The following is a 12499-nucleotide window of genomic DNA, read 5'->3' on the forward strand; positions in this document are numbered from 1 at the left end:
TAGCGATTGCTTAACGAACAAAAGGCCGGCCGGTGTGGCCGAGCGGTTCTAGGCGCTTCAGTCCGGAACCGCGCAACCACTACGGTCATAGGTTCGACTCCTGCCTCGAGCATGGATGTGTGTGATGTCCTTAGGTTAGTTAGGTTTAAGTAGTTCTACGTTCTAGGGGACTGACGACCTCAGATGTTAAGTCCCATAGTGCTCAGAGCCATCTGAACCATTTTTGAACGATCAAAAGCTTTCAGATTAAATTCGTACTTTGAAATTTTCCAAACTTACTGGTGTAGTAATGTGGGCAGCCTGAGCCGAGGATTGTGCTTGCCTCTTGCAATACCCCTTTCTAAAAATTATCTGTTGTGTGTAAAACTTTGCGTAACTATTGTGGACAAATGAGTCCAATGAGTCCATATGTTAACATTTATATTTTAAAAACTTCCTGGCAAATTGAAACTGTGTGCCGGACCGAAACTCGATCTTGGGACCTTTGCCTTCCGCGGGCAAGTGCTCTGCCATCTGAGCTACCCAAGCACGACTCACGCCCCTCCTCACAGCTTCACTTCTGCCATTCTGGAAACGTTTATACCTGCACAAATAAATGCGGTAGCGGCCTTCAGTTTTAGCAGACGCCTCGATCTTCGCTTTTGTCTTTTACCATCCTGATCTCCCCATGTAAGCATCGTTCCCTGGACGTCTGAATAATTTATAATATATTAAACTAATACTCAACCAAAATGTGTTCGAGTGATTTATTGCTATACCGCTACACATATTTATGTTAACTACCATTCTATTTTCAGTTTTATTTTCCAATTTTTTCCGGGAGATCCGCAACATTTCCACGTGGCAACCATTCGCTATTGGTATGACTTTGTTACAAATTATCATTATCACTTTTTCTCTTAATGTATAACGTGAACCTGCAGTTATTCAAAGACAGTTTTGACTAAATACACAGTATAGAGCGATTAAGAGTTCGTGTTATGCAACTTACATTTCAAAAATTCAATCGGTCCACATATTTAGTTGCGCTGCTCCCACCACCTACCTGGAACCACTACATCATGCATTATTAAACAGCTTTGGCATTTATTTAGTGAGTGGAAATGGAAGCCAGCTCACACTGTTGACTGCTTCTTGTGGGCATCGACCGCAGGTCGCGACAGATGAGGTCATGTTTGCAGCGTCAACACGACAATTAAACACAACAGACGCGATATGGTGACGATACCAAAGTCGACAGCTCTTTCTACGTTAACTAGTTAAGTAATGCCCTTGCAACATATTTCAATAATAAAGTCATTATGTTTTATGTCCTCAACTTACGAAAAGAAAAAGAGATCGCGATACAGCTTTACGCAACTTACAGTAACAATGAAGTTACATTAAACATTGCTTTGTGTAATTTTAAATGCATACACCAAATTGTTTTTAACAACTGTCCATTTTCTTTTTCATTTTATATATTATTTTGTATGAAATGACTGGATGCCATTTTTTATGAAATGACTCAATGTTCAATGTACTTACTTTGAATATTATCGTGACATTCCCATTTCGTAATTTTTATAGATTATTTTTTTAAACAACTACAGGCTTAGTTTGTAGACTTTAATGTTAATTCTATTTGACAATTCCAGTTGCATTTAACGCCACCTAACGGTCGCAGATTCTTATTTAAGTAGGCTACTCTCTGGGCAGCAATATTCGTGGTACAAGTGTACAGGCAAATTGACAGGAAGTTGTGTATCGAGATTTTCAATGTAGCATATCTTCGACTTGTTGAATTCAATGTGTTGTTTTATTTATTGTAGAAAAATTACTTCTCATTTGTTCTGTTTGTGGGGCAGATTCTGGTGACGGCTGTCCCCGAAACGCGTTAAGGCTGCAACTTTCTGTATTTGTATTTTTCACTATCGAAGTTGTTAGGAATAGGAACGTTAATAACACAATCAGTAAGAAATAATGACAAGATAGGCAAATAAATGTCTCAAATGACTTGGATTGGAAAGAAACGAAAATTTTAAGCCTCTTTGTATGAAAACAGCACCGAGTAACACTGCCGCGAATTCTTCATGATGGACCACAGACAGCCGACTGAACGATACTTGTTTACGGCGAGGCGCGGTACAGAACCTTTTCTGGAGGATTTAAAAGTGCAATGTACTTCTGGAAACCCAGCGGTAACTGCACAGCCGCGCGGACGCAAAACGATTAATAGAATTTATTTATTTTAGCATTGTTTGAAAGATAAAAATAGAAACGGCGATCGAGATGGGCAATTATATTGGATCTTATATTAGCTTGTTTTAAGATACGGAAACCTAGAGAAAAGCCCACTGCCAACGACTGTAACACGTCATAAAATTACGGTCTGCTGTCCAAATTAGAGGTAATATTATTGTGTACCCAATGGTACCCCATGCCATAACGCCAGACGCTTGGCTCGTGCGACAACGATGAATTGAAGCTCGCTAAGTTAGTTCTCCTCGTAGCCTCAGCACACGGTTATGACATTCGTCATTCAGCGCGCAGAAATGGAACTCGTCTGAAATCCCCGTGTCCAGTCTTCTTGTTGAGGGCATCACTGTCAGCCCCAATATCTCTCCTGTCACGTCAAAGGAAGCCGCAACAATGCTCGTCATGATGATAATTCGTGGTACTCGAGAGCCTGTCGTATTATCTGTATATATACATGTCTTCCTACAAACCAGCCAGTGTCTAGACTCAGGGTAGGCAACACAGCAGTACGGTCCTAAATACAGGAGCGAACAATATAACTGACCTCTCGGGCACTAGTCGATCGGGGCCACTGAAATCCTGTATGGCTTTATGACTGTCCTGAACACATGTATTCCATATTCGCGTGACAGTTGAGAGATTTCGACCAACTCAAGTAGCATTATCGCGAAACCATAAACAGCAGTCTCGACCTTGACCCCGCCGCTGTTGAATTTCTACTCGCGATGGTTATCTGTAGTCGTTTCTCCTTCCTACGCAAGGCATAATAAGATCTTTCCACAAACGACCTGTATCCATATGCGGTTTGTGAAGTAATATTTTCTTGTATACAGAATGTAGATGACATCATTTCCACCTACAGTGTTTTATTGTACAGAAATGCCAATCCAAACATGTAGTTCACTTCATGACAATTTGAGGTCGCTTGCTGCCCTCTTGACGCTCCAATTTTAGTAGCCAGTAGTGTACACAAAGTGAGACCCATCTACGTGTGGAAAAAAATGAAATAATGTACAGTTAATGCTGCCAAGAGAAACGAGTCAGACACGGCCAACCGATTCAGCTCGTATTTGGGAGGCCGTTTGTGTAAAACCTAAAGTCCAAGACTCCAAGATATTTCAGCTCAAAACTTCTCCAGTTTTGAGAAACCATCCCCAAAGCTCATGACGCGCAATCAACTCAGAATTGACGTAGTCGACAGATGATTGAAAACTGAGCATTTTTCTTCATAATGTACTGCGTCCACAAACGCGTATTTTCGTAGAAATAGAAGAAAGGTACTCTTGAGAATGCCATTTATGCACCCATGAGGTAAGCGCTATTCAACGAAACCGCCACTGATGTAGCAACCAAGGCATCTACCTGGGGAGTCGACAACGTTTGTTCGATTGTGAAGCGCATTCTTCAACTGTTTTATTTGTGTATTTCTGCATTGAAATTGATAGGATTTTTTTGTATTTATTAGCCTTCTGAATGACTTGATGCGGCCCGCCATGAATTTCCCTCCTGTGCCAACCTTTTCATCTCAGAGTAGCAACTGCAACCTACATCCTCAATTATTTTCTGGATTTACTTCAATCTCTCTCTTCTTCCACAGTTTATACCTTCTCCGGCTCCCTCTAGTACAATGGGACTTTTTCCCTGATGTGTGAACAGATGTCCTATCATCCTGTCCCATCTCCTTGTCAGTGTTTCTCGTAGGTTCCTTTTCTCGTCGATTCTGTGAAAACCCTTCTCATTCCCTACCACATCAGTCCATCTCATTTTCAATATTGTTCTGTAGCACTACATCTCAAAGGCTTCGCTTCTTTTCTGTTCCGGTTTTCTCACAGTCCATGCCTCACTACTATACTCGTACAATACTGTGCTCCAAACGTAGGTTTTAAGAAATTACTTCCTCAAATTAAGACCTATTTTGATACTAGTCCACGAATGCCCTTTTTTTGCCAGTGCTGGTCTGCCTCTTATGCCCAGTGTTCAAATGGTTCAAATGGCTCTGAGCACTATGTGACCTAACATCGGAGGTCATCAGTCCCCTAGAACTTAGAACTACTTAAACCTAACAAACCTAAGGACTTCACACATACCCATGCCCGAGGCAGGATTCGAACCTCCAGTGGCTATTTTGCTGCAAAGGTAACAGAATTCCTTAATTTCGTGTACTTCGTGATCGCCGATTCTGATGTTAAGTTTCTCGCTGTTCTCATTTCTGCTACTTCTTCTTATTTTAGTCTTTCTTCCATTTGCTTTCAGTCCATATTCCGTACTCATTACACAGTTAATTTCATTCCAACACACCCTGTAATTCTTCTTCACTTTCACTCAGGATAGCAATATCATCAGCGAATCTTATCATTGATGTCCTTTCAGCCTGAATTTTAATGCCTTTATTTTATTTCTGTCATTGCCTCTTCGATGTATAATCTGAACAGTAGAGGCGAAAGACTACATCCCTGTCTTAAGCCCTTTTTAAACAGAGCACTTCGTTCTTGGTATTCCATTCTTATTGTCTATTCTCGATTCTGTACATATTGTATATTTTATAATAGAAGGGTTAGTAAAACAATTAGTAGGAATAATACAAGGTAGGAAAATTAATTTCTCAAACGACTTGCATTAGACAAGAAAGAAAACTGAAGCCTCGCTGTATGTAAACAATTCCGAGTAACACTGCTGAGGCCGGCCGGAGTGGCCGTGCGGTTCTAGGTGCTTCAGTCTGGAACCGCGCGACCGCTACGGTCGCAGGTTCGAAACCTGCCTCGGGATGGATGTGTGTGACGTCCTTAGGTTAGTTAGGTTTAAGTAGTTCTAAGTCCTAGGGGAATGATGACCGCAGATGTTAAGTCCAATAGTGTTCAGAGCCATTTGAACCATTTGATGGGTGGGACGCCGGCCTGTGTGGCCGTGCGGTTCTAGGCGCTTCAGTCTGGAACCGCACGACCGCTACGGTCGCAGGTTCAAATCCTGCCTCGGGCATGGATGTGTTTGACGTCCTTAGGTTAGTTAGGTTTAAGTAGTTCTAAGTTCTAGGGGACTGATGGCCTCCGATGTTAGGTCACATAGTGCTCAAAGCCATTTGAACCATTTGAACACTGCTGAGAAATTGCTCACGATGGACCACAAATAGTCACCCGAGCGATGCTTGTTTACAGCGAGGTGCTGTACAGAGTTTTATTTGGAGGTTTCAGAATTGCAACGTGTTTCTGGAAACCCAGCGGACAACTCACAGCCGCGCGGATGCAACAGCAATTCATAGTATAATTTATGACCAACTTGCAGCATAGTTTTTCAGGCGATGTTACCGTATGCGCGATGTGCATTAAAATTAATTCCCGATAAAGACAGATTGTAAATGAAAACCAAGTCTGAATTCCGCCAAATTTTCGAAAGGAACGACGTAGTAGTGCGAAGACTGTATTAATTAGATGTTGTTGGTGTCGCGAGTGTATTTGCTTCGAATGTTTGTATGATAGTTACCATCCACGTACTTTTTCGAAGGAAAGTGAGGACATGTAAGAGGGTGAGTAAAAGAGACATTGCAGGGCAAACTGGATAAAAATTTATATCATTTACTAATACAAGTCATTTAAGAAATTAATTCGCCTACCTTGTAATTATTCCTTATTGATTACTTTATTAACCGTCTTATTTCCACCAAATTCGATACGGAAAAAATACAAATAGAAAAATTGCAGAATGCATTTGCAAATCGAACACAGGGCCTCTACTCCCCAGCCAGATGTCTTTTTCGCCACACCAGCGGCGCTTTCGTTGAGAAGTGTTTTCTTTATGGATACATAAGCGACTGTCGTAACAGCTTCTTTCCTCGATTTCTAGGAAAATACGCGTTTGTGGATCCCATACATTATAATGAAATACGCCCAGTTTTCGATTATCTACCGATCGTGTCAATTTTGAGTCCATTGCACCTCATGAGGTTTTGATGTGTTGAACTAAACTATACTGGGGGTCTTTCATTTTAAATTTTACACAAACGACCCCGCAAAACGAGCCGAATGGGTTTGGCCGTCTCTGAGGCCTTCCCTTTGTGAGAGAAATCGGAAAGTCAGATACCGTTTTTCTTATATAAACCAGTATTTACGAAACTATTTCCCATTTTCAGCAGCTGCAAAAAGGCTTCTTTGAGCGCGTGAACTTGATTCGGACTTAGAATTTTTCTCCGTCTATTATTTTACTTGTCTATTTGTTGCTGGAAAATTCACTTCTGGCAATGTTATTCTTATGTAGATTACAGTGCTGATAAGCAATAATTCCAGAAAATTAACTTCCGGCTTTTAATGAGCTCCGATAAGGACTTCCTGTATAGCTTTATATATTGTGCTTAAGTTAGCCCTTAAGAAATTCTTTTCTGCAGCAACAAGGGACCTAGTATTAGTAGGACCTTGTTGCAGAATAATCCCTAATCCCTTATTTTTATTATTAGGGTAGATTCTTTTTACCTCAATAGATTAAAAACCTCAAAGTCCTGCTCAGACGCACAGCCGAAGGCCATCCAATAAAATGGCCTCACGGTAAGTGAGGTCTCCTTTTCAGGGTGAATAAAATAGGCATATAGATAGTTTACTATGGGTGGTCTATTGTGTATAGGAGCGGGGATAGTGGGTGGGTTTCGCTTCTTTGAGCGCGTGAACTTGATTCGGACTTAGAATTTTTCTCCGTCTATTATTTTACTTGTCTATTTGTTGCTGGAAAATTCACTTCCGGCAATGTTATTCTTATGGAGATTACAGTGCTGATAAGCAATAATTCCAGAAAATTAACTTCCGGCTTTTAATGAGCTCCGATAAGGACTTCCTGTATAGCTTTATATATTGTGCTTAAGTTAGCCCTTAAGCCCTTGAAGATAGATATAATTATAACGAATTCATCAGAGCTGCCTCGCCTGAACGAAGCATGTTGATCAAGATATGCACGAGAGCTTCAGTAGCGACAATCGCAAATGGGTCCTGACTTCAGAAACACTGTACTTCTTTTCCAGCACTATCTGGAGAATGTCGTCGAGCGAATGTGACGTACTTTTCCCGGTACATATGCGTCGTGCGTCGTGAATATCAAACAAGAAAAAACCGCATAGCTGGTTAGTCTAATATTTGCGTACTGCTGCTCTTCTGCTGCCATTTCCACCCGCAGCCAGATTCCAAAGGTCGTTTCTGTAAACAAAAAGCTCTGATGCAAATATCGTCTGTAAATTGTTTGCACGTTCTCCAGGCGACGTTACTGTACGCATCGAAAAGCCGGCCCGCATACATGTTGAGGCAGCCAAGATAGGACACGCTGCAATACGCCTCCCCACAATACCCTACAAGTTGCGGAAACGGGCAGGCCAGTTCATTCTCCGAATACCCTATCGTTCCTAGAGCTCCCCCACCTGCTCTGTTCGACGCGGTCGCCCATTCTCGCCAATAACACTGAGTTCAGGACCGAATGCGTCCCTCAAAAGACGTACATGGGGAAGGAGTAGTATATCGTCAGAATAATGTCGATCAATGAGCGTACCGTGTTCAAAGAGTTGGAGGACAGCACGCAGAAACAACATTATGCTTCCCCATACCATAATAACTGGACCACCAAAACGATCATGCTCTACAGTGTTACTGGATGTATTACGTTTTCCCACAGCTCGCCATATGAGGGTAGGTCCAGAGTCATTACTCAGACTGAATCAGCTATCATCCGAGACGAGCTCTCGAACACACTCCCCTTTGGTCCACTCCCTACGCTCTTCGCACCGCCGATGTGCGAGAGTCAACACAAAAAAACGTACTGGTCTTTGAGCAAGGAGACCACGACAGTGCAGTTGGGCTGCGCTGTTTGAGGGAGGAGATCAGACAGCGAGGTCATCGATATCATCGGAATAGGGAAGGACGGGGAAGGAAGTCGGTCGTGCCCTTTCAAAGGAACCATCCCGGCATTTGCCTGGAGCGGTTTAGGGAAATCACGGAAAACCTAAATCAGGATGGCCAGACGCGGGTTTGAACCGTCGTCCACCTGAATGCGAGTCCAGTGTGCTAGCCACTGCGCCACCTCGCTCGGTCGACCATGCAGTCACCGAGCCACTGTGGAGAGTGAGATAGCGTGCCCTGCAGTGCTATTAACTGTAGTTGCAATTGCGCATGCTGTCCGACGTGAGTCTGTTGCACAATGTAGCGGTGATACGAGATGCGGCTATAAAATAATTGGTCTGATCCCGTCACAGAGTAAGTGCGCATGCAGCTAAAATGTACGACCAATACCCGTGCAGCGTGAAGCCTCCTCGGTCGATTGCGCCTTCACTGGTGTCTGTACACAAATCAGTTTGGCCCTGGCCTTCGTTTGTGTAAGAGCTGCTATTTCGTTTTGGCTGAAAACTGATAAGCCAACGGCCTTGCCGCAATGGTGACAGCGGTTCCCGTCAGATCACCGAAGGTAAGCACTGTTGGGCTGGGCTAGCACTTGGATGGGTGACCATCCGGTCTGCCGAGCGCTGTTGGCAAGCGGGCTGATTCAGACCTTGTGAGGCAAACTGAGGAGCTACTTGACTGAGATGTAGCGGCTCCGGTCTCGGAAACTGACATACGGATGGGGGAGCGGTGTGCTGATCACATGCCTCTCCAAATCTGCATCCAGAGACGCATGTGAGCTGAGGATCACACGGCGGCCGGTCGGTACCGTTTAGCCTTCATGGCCTGTTCGGACGGAGTTTAGTTTATTTTGGAAAATGATAAGTGGATTAACAGAGCAACGAATTGTCGTGAAGCTTTACATGAGACTTCGAAAAACCGCTGCTGAAACCCATCTTTCACTAAAAGGAGTATATAGCGAAGACTGTTTATCACTTACGGGACGCTTTGAGTGGTTCAAGTGTTTACAAGATACCCGAAAAGAAACTGGAGATGACTCACGCCCGGGATGCCTTTTAATACCAAATGCGGATGGAAACACCGAAAAAGTAGGTAATCTGATTCGATATGACTGTCGGTTGAGTATTCGACCGATTGCTGAAAGTGTATGGCTTGACAAAGAATGCGCATGGAAAATTTTACGCAACCAATTTAATAAGAGAAAACTGTGCGCAGAGCTGGTCCCGAAAATTCTCACGATCGAACAAAAAGGAACTCGTAAAAACATTTGTACTGACACACTGAATATTATTGAAAATACTCCTAATTACTTGGAAAGAGTGATAACAGGTGATGAATCTTGGTTTTTCACTTATGATCCAGAAAATAAGCCCCCAGCCCATGCACTAGAGGGGCCAACTTCACCCAGAGCGGAGAAAGCTCGAACGAACGAATCAAGATTCAGAGCAAGGATTGTTTTTTCAACATTCATGGAATTGTATATCTTCACTAGGTTCCTGAAGATCGAACTATTAATCAGCATTACAACCTGGAGGTACTTGATAAACTCCGTAAGAAAAAAAGAGAATAAGAACGATCCGAATTGTGGAAAAACAAGTCACGTGCTCTGCGTCAAGACCGCGCACCATCTCATACCGCACTGTCTGTTAGGTGGTTCCTAGCAAAACGCCAGTACCCCATTGTTAGACTACCCAACTTATTCTCCTGACCCACAACCATGTGACTTTCATCTGTTCGCCAAGGTCAAATCTGCGTGAAACGGAACACGATTTCGGTCTACCGAAGCAGAGAAAGAAAACGCGGCACGTTTAATCAAGGAACAGGAGAAGGCTTTCAGCATTGTTTCCATCAACGGAAAATTCGCATGGACAGGTGTTGGGATAGAGAAGGGGAGTAAAAAGTATATAGAGGGTGACAGTAGCTAAATATGTATGTTTTTGAAATAAAATGTTTTACACCAAGAGTCCTGTTATTTCACAGCCGCCGCGCGGGGTAGTCTGGGGCGCCTTGTCACGGTTCACGCGGCTCCCCCCGTCGGAGGTTCGAGTCCTCCCTCGGGCATGGGTGTGTGTGCTGTCCTTCGCGTAAGTTAGTTTAAGTTAGATTAAGTAGTGTGTAAGCCTAGGGGCCGAAGATCTCAGTAGTTTGGTCCCATAGGAACTTACCACAAATTTCCAAAATTTCGTAGCCACACCTAGTATGCTGCTGTGGTTCACTGTCATCGACCATCTGCTCTCCTTCGGGGAGCAGTGTCTGTGGTTCAGAATGCTTCCCATGCACGTGAAACAATACTGTGAGTAATACCAAACTCCTGGACCACAATCGTCACACTGCATCCGTCTTACAATTTTCCGATGATTCTTCCCCGTTTACGCCTCGCCAAATGTTGTCTCCAGCCCGTGGTGATATAAAGAAGACCACAACTGTGCATCGTAACTTCTCGCCGAATGACACACACACGCACACAAAAAATGTTCAAATGTGTGTGTGAAATCTTATGGGACTTAACTGGTAAGGTCATCAGTCCCTAAGCTTACACACTACTTAACCTAAATTATGCTAAGGACAAACACACACACCCATGCCCGAGGGAGGACTCGAACCTCCGCCGGGACCAGCCGCACAGTCCATGACTGCAGCGCCTTAGAACACACACACACACACACACACACACACACACACACACACACACACACACACACACTCTTTTCCTGTTCCTTCAACTGCCTCGTCTTATGCGGCCAGCCCTATGTGGCGCTGAGACAATCTTTAATTCTGCTCTTTACGGAATTAGAATGAAGAAAGATGCAAAATACGAATATATGTTTGAAATTTTCACTGCTGTTGTGGACCACGCCTGCCAGAGCACCTCAAGCACCCCATATAACAAGCACTTATGACGTCATGTGACGGTGAACTTCCTATGCACGACTCAGAGATTTCTGACAACATGCCCTCGCACTTTCATTCATTTCCATGGAGCAGTAAATATGTTACTTTATCTAGCTCGTCCTTAAGTTTTACAGAGCAGTGTATTATGTTTGCCCTGCGCACAGTAATTGTAACTTTCTGTTCAAAATTCGCGTTTCAGAGTAACGCACTACGCTCTATTAACAAAGTATGTCATCGAATCTATTGCACATCTGTGAAGATAATTTGTAGGATTCCAAGCGTGTTGAGTTTTCATACTAATAAAGTGATCCAAAAACTTTATCGGTATTTCATGAGAACGTAAGGAAAACACTAAAAAATGGCTCTGAGCACTATGGGACTTAACATCTATGGTCATCAGTCCCCTAGAACTTAGAACTACTTAAACCTAACTACATCACACAACACCCAGCCATCACGAGCCAGAGAAAATCCCTGACCCCGCCGGGAATCGAACCCGGGAACCCGGACGTGGGAAGCGAGAACGCTACCGCACGACCACGAGATGCGGGCAGCAAACACTAAAGAAATTATTATTAGCAAGATGGTGCAACAGCATGCATAGTACACGCAAAGTGTGGAGTGTTCGCACGACTTTCGGCGACAATATGACAGTGAAGTCTGTAAAATCTCTTGGCCTTACAATCTACATTGTCTTTATAGTGCCACGTGTAGGAAAAGTTTTGCTTGCCGCTGTTACCTCCAGAAGCTTCATAACGAGTTTCCACTGGATGTGAATCGTTAACTTGTGTAGTCACTAGTTCTGGCGAATCACATCTATTGCAGCTGTAATGTTACACGGCAAGAGCAGTGAAAGTTCTTGACGAACAAAACTATGATTGCTTACACACTTCGCGTCTGCAACGTCCATCTGTTTCACTATTTCAGTGCCCCATAGGACCGGTTAAGATAATTGCATTACCTCCATATGCTATATGTGTTTCGTCGACTTCTAAGTGTGCAGGCACTTCAGTGCCTTCCATCACAGGCCGAGTGGCTGTTACGTCTCTCCAGGCGCAGCTCCACATCTTTCTTATCTAGCGCAGCGGTGACCATCCATAAAAGAAAAATCTTTTCAAACTCCTTTTCCATTGCTGTTTTTCGCCTCCAGAACATGCTAAACTACACAATACGTAGAATTCAATACACTTTCGAATTTAAGAAAAACCTGAAGGACTTCCTTTTAAAATTTCATACTTTCACTCTAAAAGTAACATACGCCTATATAACTGATTCAGCTAAATTGCTTACATAATATTTCCGGAATTCCTTAAATTTTGGCCATTCCGCTAAATATCTTCTGTGATGGTTTTAAAAACTTCAGCCAACAAAATTTACTTCTTCTGTCAGTTCCATTAGTCCAGTAATTGTACATTCCATAACGTTGGCCTTCGCTCGTATACTTCGTCCTGAATCCACTTCCTGGTAGCTTTGTTCTTCACCCCTTTGGCGACACAGCGCTGACATTC

The 12499-nt window shown here is 43.3% G+C and overlaps 1 pseudogene; it reads left to right on the forward strand.

The window, feature by feature from the left end:
- Positions 1-8613: 8613 nt before the first annotated feature.
- On the forward strand, positions 8614-8731 carry LOC126483034 (5S ribosomal RNA; annotated as a pseudogene).
- The last annotated feature ends 3768 nt before the right edge of the window (positions 8732-12499 follow it).

This window comes from Schistocerca serialis, chromosome 5, assembly GCF_023864345.2.
Source record: "Schistocerca serialis cubense isolate TAMUIC-IGC-003099 chromosome 5, iqSchSeri2.2, whole genome shotgun sequence".
NCBI classification, from domain to species: domain Eukaryota; kingdom Metazoa; phylum Arthropoda; class Insecta; order Orthoptera; family Acrididae; genus Schistocerca; species Schistocerca serialis.